Source organism: Protopterus annectens, chromosome 5.part0, assembly GCF_019279795.1.
Source record: "Protopterus annectens isolate FY-2018-M chromosome 5.part0, PAN1.0, whole genome shotgun sequence".
Taxonomy (NCBI): domain Eukaryota; kingdom Metazoa; phylum Chordata; order Ceratodontiformes; family Protopteridae; genus Protopterus; species Protopterus annectens.
The window spans coordinates 714,182,409-714,195,947 of NC_056735.1; the positions used below are offsets into that span (position 1 = coordinate 714,182,409).

The following is a 13,539-nucleotide window of genomic DNA, read 5'->3' on the forward strand; positions in this document are numbered from 1 at the left end:
AACCCCACATCTTCTGACCTTCCAGCAACAAAGGCAAGCCTGCTGCCTGTTTAAAACACTGACATACATGTATATAAATCTTTATTTGTATATATAGATACAGAGATAGAAAAGTATAGGTAGATATTTCATACATATGCAAAATTCATGATCCATTAATTTGGAAATTACAAAAGCTGGCATTTAAATTTCTGCAGTGTTTTACAATCAAAATACTGATCTGTTTTTTCAAGTAAGCTCGTTTGGATGAGTTTGTAGTATGGGAGTAACTGTGTGTTTGTGTTCTGCAGTGGGCTGGTGCCCCATTCAGGTCAAGCTTCTGTGTCTTGTGCAGATTGAGTGCTGAGATGGAATCCCACTCCTCCATGACTGTGCATTGGATTGAATAGGTAATTGGAGAATTAATTAATGGAGTCTAAATAAATGAACATAAAAATATTATTTAATGTACTCTGCCACACTAATTTTTAATAACCAAATTTCAAAAGACAACATTTGTGACAGCAAAGTTAGAGCTAGTATACTGAGTCCAGTATTAACTCCTGAAGAAGAAACTAAAATATTTTGAAGAACTATGGTTTTATTGGATGGGGTGCAGCCCAGCAGTCAGTATTATCCCTGCTTCATTTCTTATTTAAGGCATCTGCAGTAGACTGCTGTTGTAACAAGCAAGAGGGCTACTCACTTGAGAAACAAAGGAGGGTCACAGTCAATACTGGTAACCAAATGCAGCAGCACAAGACCATCTGAGGAGCTTAACAAGACAGGAGCATGATTTTTATATGCCAATATGGCATTAATGAAGTTGAGAGTTTTGTCAATAATTTACAGTGCAATGAATTTAATTTATCCTTTGATGGCTTGCAATTTGCTCAGACAGTTGATTTTTTTAGATGTGCATTTGATGGGCACTAATACTGGCCAAATATTTACTTCACTGTTTAGAAAATTTGAGGATGGAGCAATTTTCGCATGGTTCTAGTTTTCACCCGAGACATTTAATTAATTCCCTACCTTATGGGGAATTACTACGTTTATGTAGAATTTGCAATAATACAACTGATTTATTTAAAGCTATTACATCAACTACTCAGATGTTTTTGAATAGGAGGTATTCCTTATTCAGGATGCTTTGGATAAAATTAGTGCAAATTATTTAGTAAACATTAATAAATTTAAATGTAAAAAATGTATGCATCATAAAAAGGAGACTAGTTCTCAAAATAAGTTTTATATAGTTATGCTACAAGAACATGTCAGAGATATAAAGAAATGTAGAGTTGAAAGTTCTTTTGCAATTCATTTCATGCAGTATCATAAAAGTGATTATAGACTGTTGCAAGCTACTATTTTAGGTAAAGTTTTTGTTAAATTAGGTGATGATGAAATGCTAAAGAATAAATTACTTTTTACGGAATCTTTATTTATTTTAAAGTATAATACTTTGTCTCCTCGTGGTCTTAGTTGTGAAATCAATTGGAAATACTTGATTTAATTAATTGACTGCTGCTATAATTATTTGATTAAGGTGGGGTATTTAAGGGGTATGTTTTCTCATTTGTATTGTATACTTCTTGAAGACTGGTTCAGTCAAGCCGCTAAAGAAGAATAAATATTTTTGGATCCTGTTTCCAGTTTGTTCGTGGTATTCTATCTTTATATCCTGCTTCTTTGTGGTTTTGCAGTTATGGCGACGGATCCTCCATTTAACATTCCCCGTATTTTTAGAGAAGACAACTCTTTACCTGGTGGTTTAGGTTTGCAGACGAATTCTCAGTAGACTATGGGCAGTTTTCTTGCACAGCCCTCTGCATGTAACGGGCAGACTTCTCCCTGCAATACTGTGTAAAATCCTGCTTCTAGTATTCCACGTAATAATGGCTCTAATTCTGGTGTTGGGGGAGATAATATGCCAAGTTTTGTGAATCGATTGATTCAGGATAGAGCGTACAGAATAAATAACCCATTTTCGTCTGTGGGTGGAACCAAGATAGGTTCTCTTTCTCGTGATGCACAGACTACATTAGATAAACTTGAACACATATTGAACAAAGAGACTAAATGTTACTTTAATATTCCTGGTTTACAATGGTATATTGATCTTGACATCTCTCCCAGAGGTCTTCGTGCTTTCAAATCACCCTCCACACCATTTGACGTTACTGATGGCATGGAGAAGGTGTTTAGAGATCGATGATTAAATGCTGCTCACAAGTGTGTGATGGAGTGGGCGATGATTTTGATTGATCGAGACTGCATTAAACAAAATAAGTTGTTAGATCAAATTAAACAGGTTCATTTAGAGCTTACTCAAAAGGTGGGGGCTGTGCAGACTGACAATTTATTTGTGACTAGATAAACTAAAAAAGTTGGAGTCAGATATTGTTGAGCAAAAAACTACTAAAATTCACAGAGATGTCCGTGACTACAATGGGGAGCAGGCCTTCCTCTGGAACACCAATTGCAAAGCATTAAAGACCGGCTATTCTAATTGTCAGAAGGGAGGTTTTTAAAAAGAATGTTACTGTTTCTTTTGCCTCCTTGGAAGGTTCATCTTTCACTACAGATTCAGAGAATGAAGCCAGATCTTTTCCTCCTCTACCTCCAGCTCAACAACCCAAAGTATTTCATCAACGTTTTCGACAGCAACAGGGAGAAAATGAAAGAAACTTTAATCAGAAAAGAGGATATGCTGTGCCTTTGCCAGCAGATGAAGGACAATTTAAGCAGAACTATAAACACAGTAAATGGCAGTAATGTTGCTGCCATATCTACACTATCTCAGGTGGTTAATTTATCTGGCTGTTGTTTGACAAATGAACAGGTAGGGGTATTGAATTTGGGTTTAAAATTCGTCCCCACTGTAGTACCATCTTGGCATATTTTTGAACAAGAACTTTTTAGATTATCACGTAAGTTACAATTGAAATGCCACTTTGATTATAATGTGAATGATAACAATGAGAGTTTGTCTGAAGATGAATATTTTTCTTGTAACTCTGATAGTTTGTCTTTTGTGGAAAATGCTGGTGATGTTAGTTTTAATGCATATTGTGTATAAAGCACATCTAGTATTAAATGTAAAAGTGATTGTATACTAGCTTTTAGCAATGAAAGTATTAAAAATTTTATGGCCATGGTTCGTTTTGCATTAGAACAGATCTATGATTATTTTAGTCAGTATAAATCTCAGATATGTTATAATTTAACTTAATGTGAATGGACAGCATTAAAAGGTTTAGCACAAAGTTAAACATTTAATTGTAAAGCCATCGGATAAAGGTAATAAAATTGTGATTTTACACTATAGTTAGTATTTGCAAATGTGTTACTCGCATTTGCATGATACTAATGTTTATAAAATTATTGATATTCAAACCTTTCGTGGGGCACTTCAGGAATATTTGGCTTTGTTAGATAAAGTTCAACGTTTAGGATATTTTACTAAAGAAGATGTGAATAAAAAGTTGAATATAGACAAATGCACCATGGCTACGTTTTTCTGCCTGCCTAAACTACATAAAGTACAACAAAATGGGGCTGTTCCACCTGGTAGGCCCATAGTTGCTGCCACAAATTATTTTTTGCACAATATTGGTATCGTTGTTCATGAATTTCTTTTGCCGTATGTTCAGCAGTTAAATTCCTATATTAGGGATACTTTTGATTTTAATAATAAAATTTCTGTAATTAATTGGAATTCAAATATGTACTGGATAACCTTGGATGTAAGAAGTTTATATACAAGTATTAAACACAGGGATGGCATTACTGCTTTACTATCTGTGTTAGAAGAATGCCCATTATCAAGTTATATTATTGAGTGGATAGAATTTAGTTTGAATAATTATTTTTCGTTTAATAATCAGATTTTTCATCAACTACAAGGCACAGCTATGGGGGCACCTTTTGCTCCTACTTATGCAAATATTTTTATGGCCTATTTTGAAAAGAGATACATCTATCATCATGAATTTTATAAAAAAAAATGTCGTAAAGTATTATAGATATAGAGATGATTTGATTTTTATATGCCAATATGGCATTAATGAAGTTGAGAGTTTTGTCAATGATTTGCAGTGCAATTAATTTAATTTATCCTTTGATGGCTTGCAATTTGGTCAGACAGTTGATTTTTTTTAGATGTGCATTTGATGGGCACTAATACTGGCCAAATTTTTACTTCAGCGTTTAGAACATTTGAGGATGGGGTGCAATTTTTGCATGGTTCTAGTTTTCACCCGAGACATTTAATTAATTCCCTACCTTATGGGGAATTACTACATTTGTGTAGAATTTGCAACTGATTTATTTAAAGCTATTACATCAACTACTCAGATGTTTTTGAATAGGGGGTATTCCTTATTCACTATTCAGGATGCTTTGGATAAAATTAGTGCAAATTATTTAGTAAATGTTAATAAATTTAAAGGTAAAAAATGTATGCATCATAAAAAGGAGACTAGTTCTCAAAATAAGTTTTATATAGTTATGGTATATAATATCTTGAGTGAACAGATGCAAGAACAAATCAGATATTATTGGAAATTTTTATTGCGGGATGGAAAGTTAAATAAGTTATTAAATGGATTTCCTGTCTTTTCCTATAAGAGAGGTGTCAGTATAGCAGACAAACTCATTAAATCATATTTTATTTGCTCCTGTAGAATGTTTAGTAGATAATCCATTATCTAAGGGCACTTTTCCTTGTGGGAAGTGTAATGTTTGTTATTTACTTGTTTAAACATTTCATAAATTGGGTAATAAGAATTTTACTGTATTATCTAGGTTTTCATGTATTACTTTTGGTGTTATTTATGCTTTACGCTGTTCATGCAATTTAATATACATGGGGGAGACTAAAAGAATGTTTAAACGTCGATTACAAGAACATGTCAGAGATATAAAGAAATATAGAGTTGAAAGTTCTATTGCAATTCATTTCATGTAGTATCATAAAAGTGATTATAGTCTGTTGCAAGCTACTATTTTAGATAAAGATTTTGTTAAATTAGGTGATAATGAAATGCTAAAGAATAAATTACTTTTTAAGGAATCTTTATTTTAAAGTACAATACTTTGTCTCCTCATGGCCTTAATTGTGAAATCAGTTGGAAATACCTGATTTAATTAATTGACTGCTGCTATAATTATTTGATTAAGGTGGGGTATTTAAGGGGAATGTTTTCTCCTTTGTATTGTATACTTCTTGAAGACTGGTTTCAGTCAAGGCGCTAAAGAAGAATAAATATTTTTGGATCCTGTTTGTTCGTGGTATTCTATCTTTGTATCCTGCTTCTTGGTGGTTTTGCATCTATTGGAAGAGGCCCTGGCATACTCTCGCCTCTCTGCAGAAAGGCTAGGCATAACCATAAACTGGCAAAAATCCAATCTCACCCCTTCTCAGTTCGCAGAATTCATAGGGGTTATCTTAAATACAAAGAATTGCAGAGCATCCATTCCAGAGCACAGAATTCTATGGATAAAGCAACAATTGATCCCAATCCTTTCAAGGGAGAAATCCACAGCTCACTCTGTTCTACAGGTGTTGGGTTCCATGGCAGCCTCCATCACCATTGTCCCCCTGGCCAGGTTTCACATGAGGCTTCTACAGTGGCTACTGCTTACACAATGGTATCCCTTTCAGTACCCTCTTTCAGCCAAGATTCGGGTAACTCACAGGTGCAAACAGGATTTAAATTGGTGGATGGCCCACAACCCATCACAATGGTCTCGCCCCTTCTCCCCCAAACAGCCCAAGGCTACAGTGACCACGGACACCTCCCTGATGGGATGGAGGGGGGGGCTATGTCAGGGACAGACAGTCCAAGGTATTTGGTCCAAAATGGAGGCCCATCTGCATATAAATGTTCTAGAGCTGAGGGCGGTGCTTCTGGCGTTGCAAGCATTCCATCCCCTGCTGCCATCTGGGACTGTTGTGATACAATCAGACAACATGGAGGTGGTCTGGTCTTACCCACTTTGTCGAGAGGCCATGAGGATATGGCATTGGGTGAAAGCTACCAACTGTTTTCTTCTAACAACGCACATTCCCTGGAGTTCCAACACGATAGCAGACAGACTCAGCAGGTGTATACTACAACCTCACGAGTGGTCCCTGAATCCCTTGATAGTAGCTGAGATTTTCAACCACTGAGGTCTTCCTTGCTGCGACCTCTTTGCGTCTCCGACCAACTACAAATGCAGCAACTACTTTGCCCTGATTCCCCCTCCGAGACAGTCACCCAGGGACGCTCTAGTCCATGATTGGCCCTCGGGTCTTCTTTATGCTTTTCCACCTCTCCCCCTCATTCCCCAATTTCTGAAGAAAGCCCACCGGTTGAAGAGCAAAGTAATCCTCATAGCACCATATTGGCCTCATCATTGGTTCCCCTTCCTTTGGCCTCAGCTGCTAGATCAACCATGGGTTCTCCTGGGGTTGATCTCCCATCCGCAGAATCTGTTTCACCCCAACTTGAACAGCCTGAAGCTCACAGCTTGGCTCTTCCAATTCCCTTGATTGTCAGGCAGAATGATCTTTCTTTGCCAGTACTTGAAATTCTTATTGCATCTCATAAGTCTTCCACCAGAATTACATATCTCAGCAAGTGGAAAAGATTTACCTTTTGGCTGAAAGAAAAAGAAGTAGATCCTTTTTCAGCACCAGTGTCGACAGTACTGGAGTATCTAGCTACCCTATTTCAATCCGGTCTATCTGCCTCTACCATTAGAGTTCATTTGGCTGCAGTATCTAATTTCCATGGTGGTGTCCAAGACTCCTCTCTTATGTCACACAAATTATGCAAGACTTTCATAAAAGGAGTGAATCATCTAAAACCCCCTTTTGGAGAACCTACTCAACCATGGGACCTGTCATTAGTCCTACAAGCTTTGACAATGCCACCTTTCGAACCAGCTTCTTCTTGCGACCTCAAATATTTGTCATGGAAAACCTTGTTTTTGGTCGCCATTACTTCTGCCAGACGTATCTCTGAGCTTCAAGCCTTATGCATCAAGCGTCCATATTTGATTTTTCATAGAGATAGAGTGTCATTGAGAACTAATCCTTCCTTTCTGCCAAAAGTGATCTCTGAAATGTCCATTAATCAAACCATTGAATTGCCAGTTTTCTTCCCCAATCATTCAAACAAAGGAGAGTATTGCCTGCATACTCTAGATATTCACAGGCAAATTCGCTTCTACTTGAACAGGATTAAGGCCTCTCGTAAATCAGACCAGTTATTTTTGGCCTATTCTGGACCTAGATTAGGATGTGCTGTTGCTAAGGTCACATTGGCTAAATGGTTGAAAGACTGCATGACCTTAATTTATAGACAACGTAATATTCCATTACCTACTACCATAAAGGCTTATTACAAATTGGATTTGGCCTCCAGGGGAAGAGCATCTTTAGGTTCTATGGTGCTCAGGAATGTTCTTCCATGAGAGCCTCCCAGGAATAAGGGTAGCTGGGGACTCTGTCCCACATGTAAGGAATGAACGAGGATTAACAGTATCAGATAAAGAAGTTATGTCTTACCATAACGTTCCATCTGTATTGTTGATCCTCATTCAGTCATTACGACCCTCGATCCTTCCCCCTCCTGTGGCTTCTAGTGGATCTCACCATCCGGTTCTATTAGGTCATTTGACCAGAGGTAGCCTCTACCTTCTTTTGACTTGCAAACTCAATCTGAGGTAACAGGGAGAGGGGAATTCTGTGTAAGAGTTTTAGCTCGAGAGTTTGTAGCTGACGCGAGCTTGGAAGATGGCTGGCTCAGTTCCGAGGTCGGAACCGATACCCACACGTAATGACTGAACGAGGATCAACAATGCAGATGGAACGTTATGGTAAGACATAATTTCTTTTTTCAGAGGTAGTTATACAAAGATAGTCATTGTGAGGGGCATCCTTGGCATGGGGCCAAAGTGGCTTTCTGAACCAGCAGCAGCCTATGTTCAGGAGTGAGCCATGCATCACCAGTAAATTGGCCATGGAGGAAAGGATCAGTTTGTTGATGGCCATTGCCCTTCAAAAAAGGGGAGTGGCTAGGTGCTGGGTTTGAATTCGTGTCTTGCACCTTCACTGATAGAAATCAGGGTGACTTGAAACATCCATAGGAAAACACACTGAAGCAGATGCACTGCACTAACTAAAAATATATGTATATATATATATATATATATATATATATATCCAAAGCAGAATACATAGATGTACATCACTTGTCTTTACATATGTAAGTACTAATGTTAAGGGTTGCTTCATATTCTCTTCCTGGCTGATATTAGTTACACCACGTCTTGATCAGAACTCATTGAGCCTCATGTCAGGGGGATGAGTTGTAGCAGACAGCTTCTAATTCTGAATAAACGAAGCTAGATTCTTATAGTAAGAAGGGCTGCAGGATAAAAAATGCTGCAAAACAAAGATGAATGGTACTTAACAAAATGTTTCTTTTTTTTAATAGATTTAAAGCCTACTTCAAAAGGTACACACTCTTCCACAACTAAATCTGTTCCCAGTTCAAAACCTGCCAGTACGAGGGTTGTTGCCACTACTACAACAACAAATTTGTTTATTAATGGTAAGACCTAGAAGTGTCTTTTAATCTTTTAATTCAAGTTATTTATTTAGTTACTAAGATGTGTTTCAGAGAACATTTATACCTGTGTTGTTAAGATTATCACATTATTTTAGGAGTTCATTACTGGCAAAAATTCATACCAGAAGGTGGTAAACTTTCACAACTGTATACAAAGCTGTTCCAGGAGCCGCATTTCTTGTTTTTTTTTTTTTTTTTTTTTTTTTCAGTACTCACTACTGCTCACTCTTTCACCAAATGCTTACATGTATCCCCTCTCTCAAATCTTTCTTTCTGTGTGTGTGTGTGTGTGTGTGTGTGTGTGTGTATATATATATATATATATATATCTACACACACACACACGTTGTGACTGTGATTTTATGCAATTTGAATTTCTAGTACTTCTGCATTTTATAACGTAGACTAGATTCAGACTTTATGAAGCTAGACTGGTATCACTTGAGTACTAAAACCAGTTCTTCACTGAGATACTGAAAGATCTGAGGCATCTGTTGTTTCCAACTAACTCTAAGTGACTGTTTTTGCTCTTACATTGCATTTTAATTTGTATCTGCATTCTACTGTCTGTTTGAATTGTCTGAACTGTTTTTTGCCACATTTTACTGTATACTGTACTAGTTCAGCTGTAGCATAGCCAAGTTCTAGGTTTGCAGTTTCTGGGTCTGTTTTGTAACTTCTGAGCTTCAGATTCAAGCCATCTTTACTGGAGAGGAGAGTGCTGTGTGGGTCCCATCTAATCAAGGGTGATCGGACTAGAGCTCAGAGAGAGCATCCTTATTGGCTATTTTGAGTTACAAGGGTTATTTCTTCTTTTATTTAAGCCCTATGTTTGCACTTCTTTGCATGTAGCATACCATTGTGCAGTCCCACATAGCAGTGGTCACCATTGGTGGTTATAGATGCAAATGTGGATTGTTAAAGTTTCCCTTAGCACTTTGCTTGCTGTCCTCCAGAGGTTTTTTGCAGCCCTGCTCTACTGTCAGGTGGAATGCTAAGCCTAGCCTCAGAGGCACCAATACACCTCTCACCCACTAGCCATTCCCAAGTGTGACCTCTTTTCTTGACCATATAAATTTACCTAACACTATGGACAGACAATTTCCTACACTTTCTCCAGCCAGCTTGGTCGACATGGGCATCCTAGGCAGTATAGCAACTGCCTCATGTTCACCAACAGCCCTCTATTCCTAGTCCACACAAACTCAACATGTGAGAGATGCAACTATATTAAGAACCTTCAATCCATGCTCACATAGTCAGTACGTATGACACTGAGTGGGTTGCCAACATGCACACCTCACCTCCTTACTCCATCCATCCCCACATCACACATACTTACATATATACGGATGTCCAAACCAGAAACATACCTAAACACCAGAGACCTCCCTAACACAAGCACAAGCATGCTACACATAATACTTCCTCTCCAGAACACAGTACACACAATAGCTCATGCACCATTGTCTCACCTGTCAAGCCCTTAAGGCAAAACACAAAAGCAAACATAATAGTCATAGGTGATTCCATCGTGAGACACACAGATGTCCCTTTCACCAGGCTGGGTAAGGAAAAGATCACAGTCAGCTGTCTGTCATGTGCCAGGATCCGCCGTATCACACATGCAGTCAAGTCTCTCAACAACAGGTACTTTTATGACTCGGTCATAGTCCATGTTGGTGTGAACGACTTGAGGCATACCTCTCTGGACTATATGAAGGGAGACGTGACTGGGCTCTCGAACTGTGTGTCTCAGGCAGGTATGTCCCTAGCCTTAAACAGCATTTCACCTTCACCTAGGATGATGTCTCATTGCAAACAGAAAATGATTGATTTCAATAATTGGCTTAGCTTCTGGTGTTGTTCTAAGGGGATCCAGTATCTGTCATCCTGGGATGACATGATCGGCAGATCTCAATGCTCTGCCAGAGATCATCTGTCACCCTTGGGATTTCGGCTACTGGCTAAGGCTCTTGCCACCCCATAGTGCATTTTTTGAGGCAATGTCTCAAGGACAAATTCCTGATGAAAAAAATTATCTAACAACAACCTCAAGGTTATGCTGCTAAACACTCGAGTCTTAACATGAAACTGCACTCACTGGAAGCAGTCCTCACCTTGGAAGACGCAGACATTTGTGCTGTCACAGAGACCTGGTTCAAGGCTATGGAGAGCACCCCAACCATACCAGGTCATACCTCCTTCCACACATTTAGACCACAAACTAAAGGTGTGAAAACTAAAGGAGGAGGTGTATCAATATTCATTAAAGATAAATACACCTCCAGATTGGTTAAACAGTACGATTCCTTGGAGATACTTCAGGTGCAATTTACTGTTGGTAGGACACCTGTTCAAGTCATTGCCAGCTACAGAACGCCTTACATGAATCGGGACACCCACTCTACCTGTTTGGATATACTTGAGTCTATCAAGATACATCCGAGCACTGTGGTTTGGGGTGACTTTAACTACCCATCCATTGACTAGGTAAATTGTGCTCAAACTCGCTTGCCCAAAAGTTCATCGTCTTCGTTAACTTCAGTGGCCTTTAACAGCTGGTGGACACCCCCACAAGGGGTGCCAACATCCTGGATCTGGTGCTTACCAATATGGGGGAACCACTGTAACACCTCCACTGTGAGGTCTTTCCTGGTGAGTTCTGACCACAGATCAATCTCATTCAATGTAACCATCACACCTGACCCCCCCCCCCCAGCAGCAACTAAACTAAAAAACTTCTCCAAAGTAGATTATAATCTCTTACAGGATGGTATAAATAGTTTCATCGCACCTCTCCCCTCAGATGGAACTGGCAACTATGCCGAGTTGTACATCAGTGCTTTATATAAACACCTGTATAACTGCATTGAGTCAGCTGTACCTGAGAGGACCAAAACAAGCTCTGCAAGAAAGAGCAAACCTGCCTGATGGACAAGTGCCATTAACAGGCTTTACAGTAAGAGGAAGAAATTGCTGTCTGAGTAAGAGGAAGCGAGCCCTAAACTGGAAACACTCCCTCCTCAGCTTAAACAAGCAAATAAGACTTCTTTTGAAGTCCTGCAAAGCAAACTACGAGTCCAAATTAGCTTCCTCAACTAAGGACAAGCATAATGCTTATAGATTCATACATTAGTACTAAGCTAACTGCCCTTGTGGGCCATTTTAAGCCTAGCCAATTATCCCTTGTGAGACTCGAACCCTGCACCTTGTGTTTGTAAGGCAAACACCTTAACCATTAGGCCACGCTCCCATCCGTAACCTAAAAGGAAAGGCCCAGATTTGTGCCAAAGTGGTAGTTAATGGTACCACATATACTGAGCTTGTGGACATACCTAACCTGTTAGCTGACAGGTTCTGTGAAAACTTCACTTCCCTGTCCCAGCCACACGTACCCCATGACATCCCTACCACCTGTTCCCTACCTTGTATTTCTAAAGAGCAGAGGTCATAAGCACCCACTGTAAGGCCAAAAACACAGCATTTATAGGACCTGATAGCATCCCAGGCTGCATCCTACATGGGCTCTGACAAAAATTGCAACACCATTGGGTACTCTTTTCAATAATACTCTAAGCATCGGCTTCGTCCCAGCTGAATGGAAAATGGCCTCTGTTATTTCCCTTCACAAAGGTAGTGCTTCCACTGACCCTGGAAACTATAGATCTATTAGCCTGAGTAGCCTTATCTGCAAGGCCTTGGAGTGAATCATCATGGACCTTATCAACAAAGATATAGGTAATCTTCAAACACTTGACCCTACTCAGTTTGGATTTGTCAGAGGGAGATCATGCCTGTTAAACCTGGTGGACTTTTTCGAGACAGTCATCAAGGCCCTAGACGAGGGGAAATCTGTGTATACAGCCTACCTAGACTTAGCCAAGGCTTTTGACAAATATCCCCGACTGAAGCATCGACAAACTCACCAAGCGAAGTATCTACCCTTATATCATTAGATGGGTTGCTAATTGGCTCTCTGTTAGTACCCATATAATTAAAATAAGGGAATCCACCTCCAACAGCAGACCTGTAACTAGTGGTGTTTGGCAGGGATCAGTCCTGGGTCCTCTACTGTTTGGAATCTATTTCTCCAAAGTACAAGCAAAAACTAAAGGTCTGAGGCTGATAAAGTTTTCTGTTGACTGCAAACTGGGAGCAGTCAAAGAATCCCCAAGCTTTGTTAACATGCCACAACAAGGGTCTTATACAAACAGATGATTGGTGCCAAAATCATGGCCTTAAACTCAATACAGAAAATGTATTATCATCCCTTTCAGTAAGAGTGATGTTCCTGCTATAACTGTCACATCAGTAGCAACACTTTAAGTATGCACTCAGTGGTGAGAGACCTGGGAACACAGGTTGACAAGCAACCTTACCTTTGATCACCATGTCTCCACAGTGATAAGAAGGGCATTCTGTATTGATCATCTCATAATTAAGGGCATTGCCTCCAGAAAAAAATAAGTTATAACCACCCTGTACTCTTCCGTCATCAGGCCAATAATTGAGTACAGCGCACCTTTTGGTGTGTACCTTTCCAAGCACCTGCAGCAATTGGAGAGACTACAAAGGTTCCTCACATGGAAAATTCAAAGTCTTCAGCATCTATCCTATGTGAATCATCTGAAATCACTGTCACTTTATTCTGTTTCATACAGACGGCTCAGAGGCAATCTCTGCCTTGCATATAAGGCGATCTCTGACCCTGCTTTATTGGAAATGCTGCATATCCGCAAGTCAAATAGTACATGGATTACTTGCTCTAAAGACCTTACCCTGGTATGTGACATTAATAGAACCTGCTGGAGGGACAAATTTGTCTCCCAGAGGTTACTACACCTTTAGAACAGGCTCCCACTTCATATCAAACAGACTATCTCACTGGTCTTCTTCAAACGCATTCTGGACACTTGGATGAGTAACTGTA

At 39.3% G+C, this 13,539-nt stretch overlaps 1 long non-coding RNA gene across 1 annotated transcript in view; it reads left to right on the forward strand.

The window, feature by feature from the left end:
* Positions 1-8,476: 8,476 nt before the first annotated feature.
* The window catches only part of LOC122802777, a 192,094-nt gene continuing 187,031 nt past the window's right edge, over positions 8,477-13,539 (forward strand). Inside the window, exon 1 of the long non-coding RNA XR_006364977.1 lies at positions 8,477-8,588. This is a non-coding gene — a long non-coding RNA (uncharacterized LOC122802777). The remainder of the gene's footprint in view (positions 8,589-13,539) is intronic.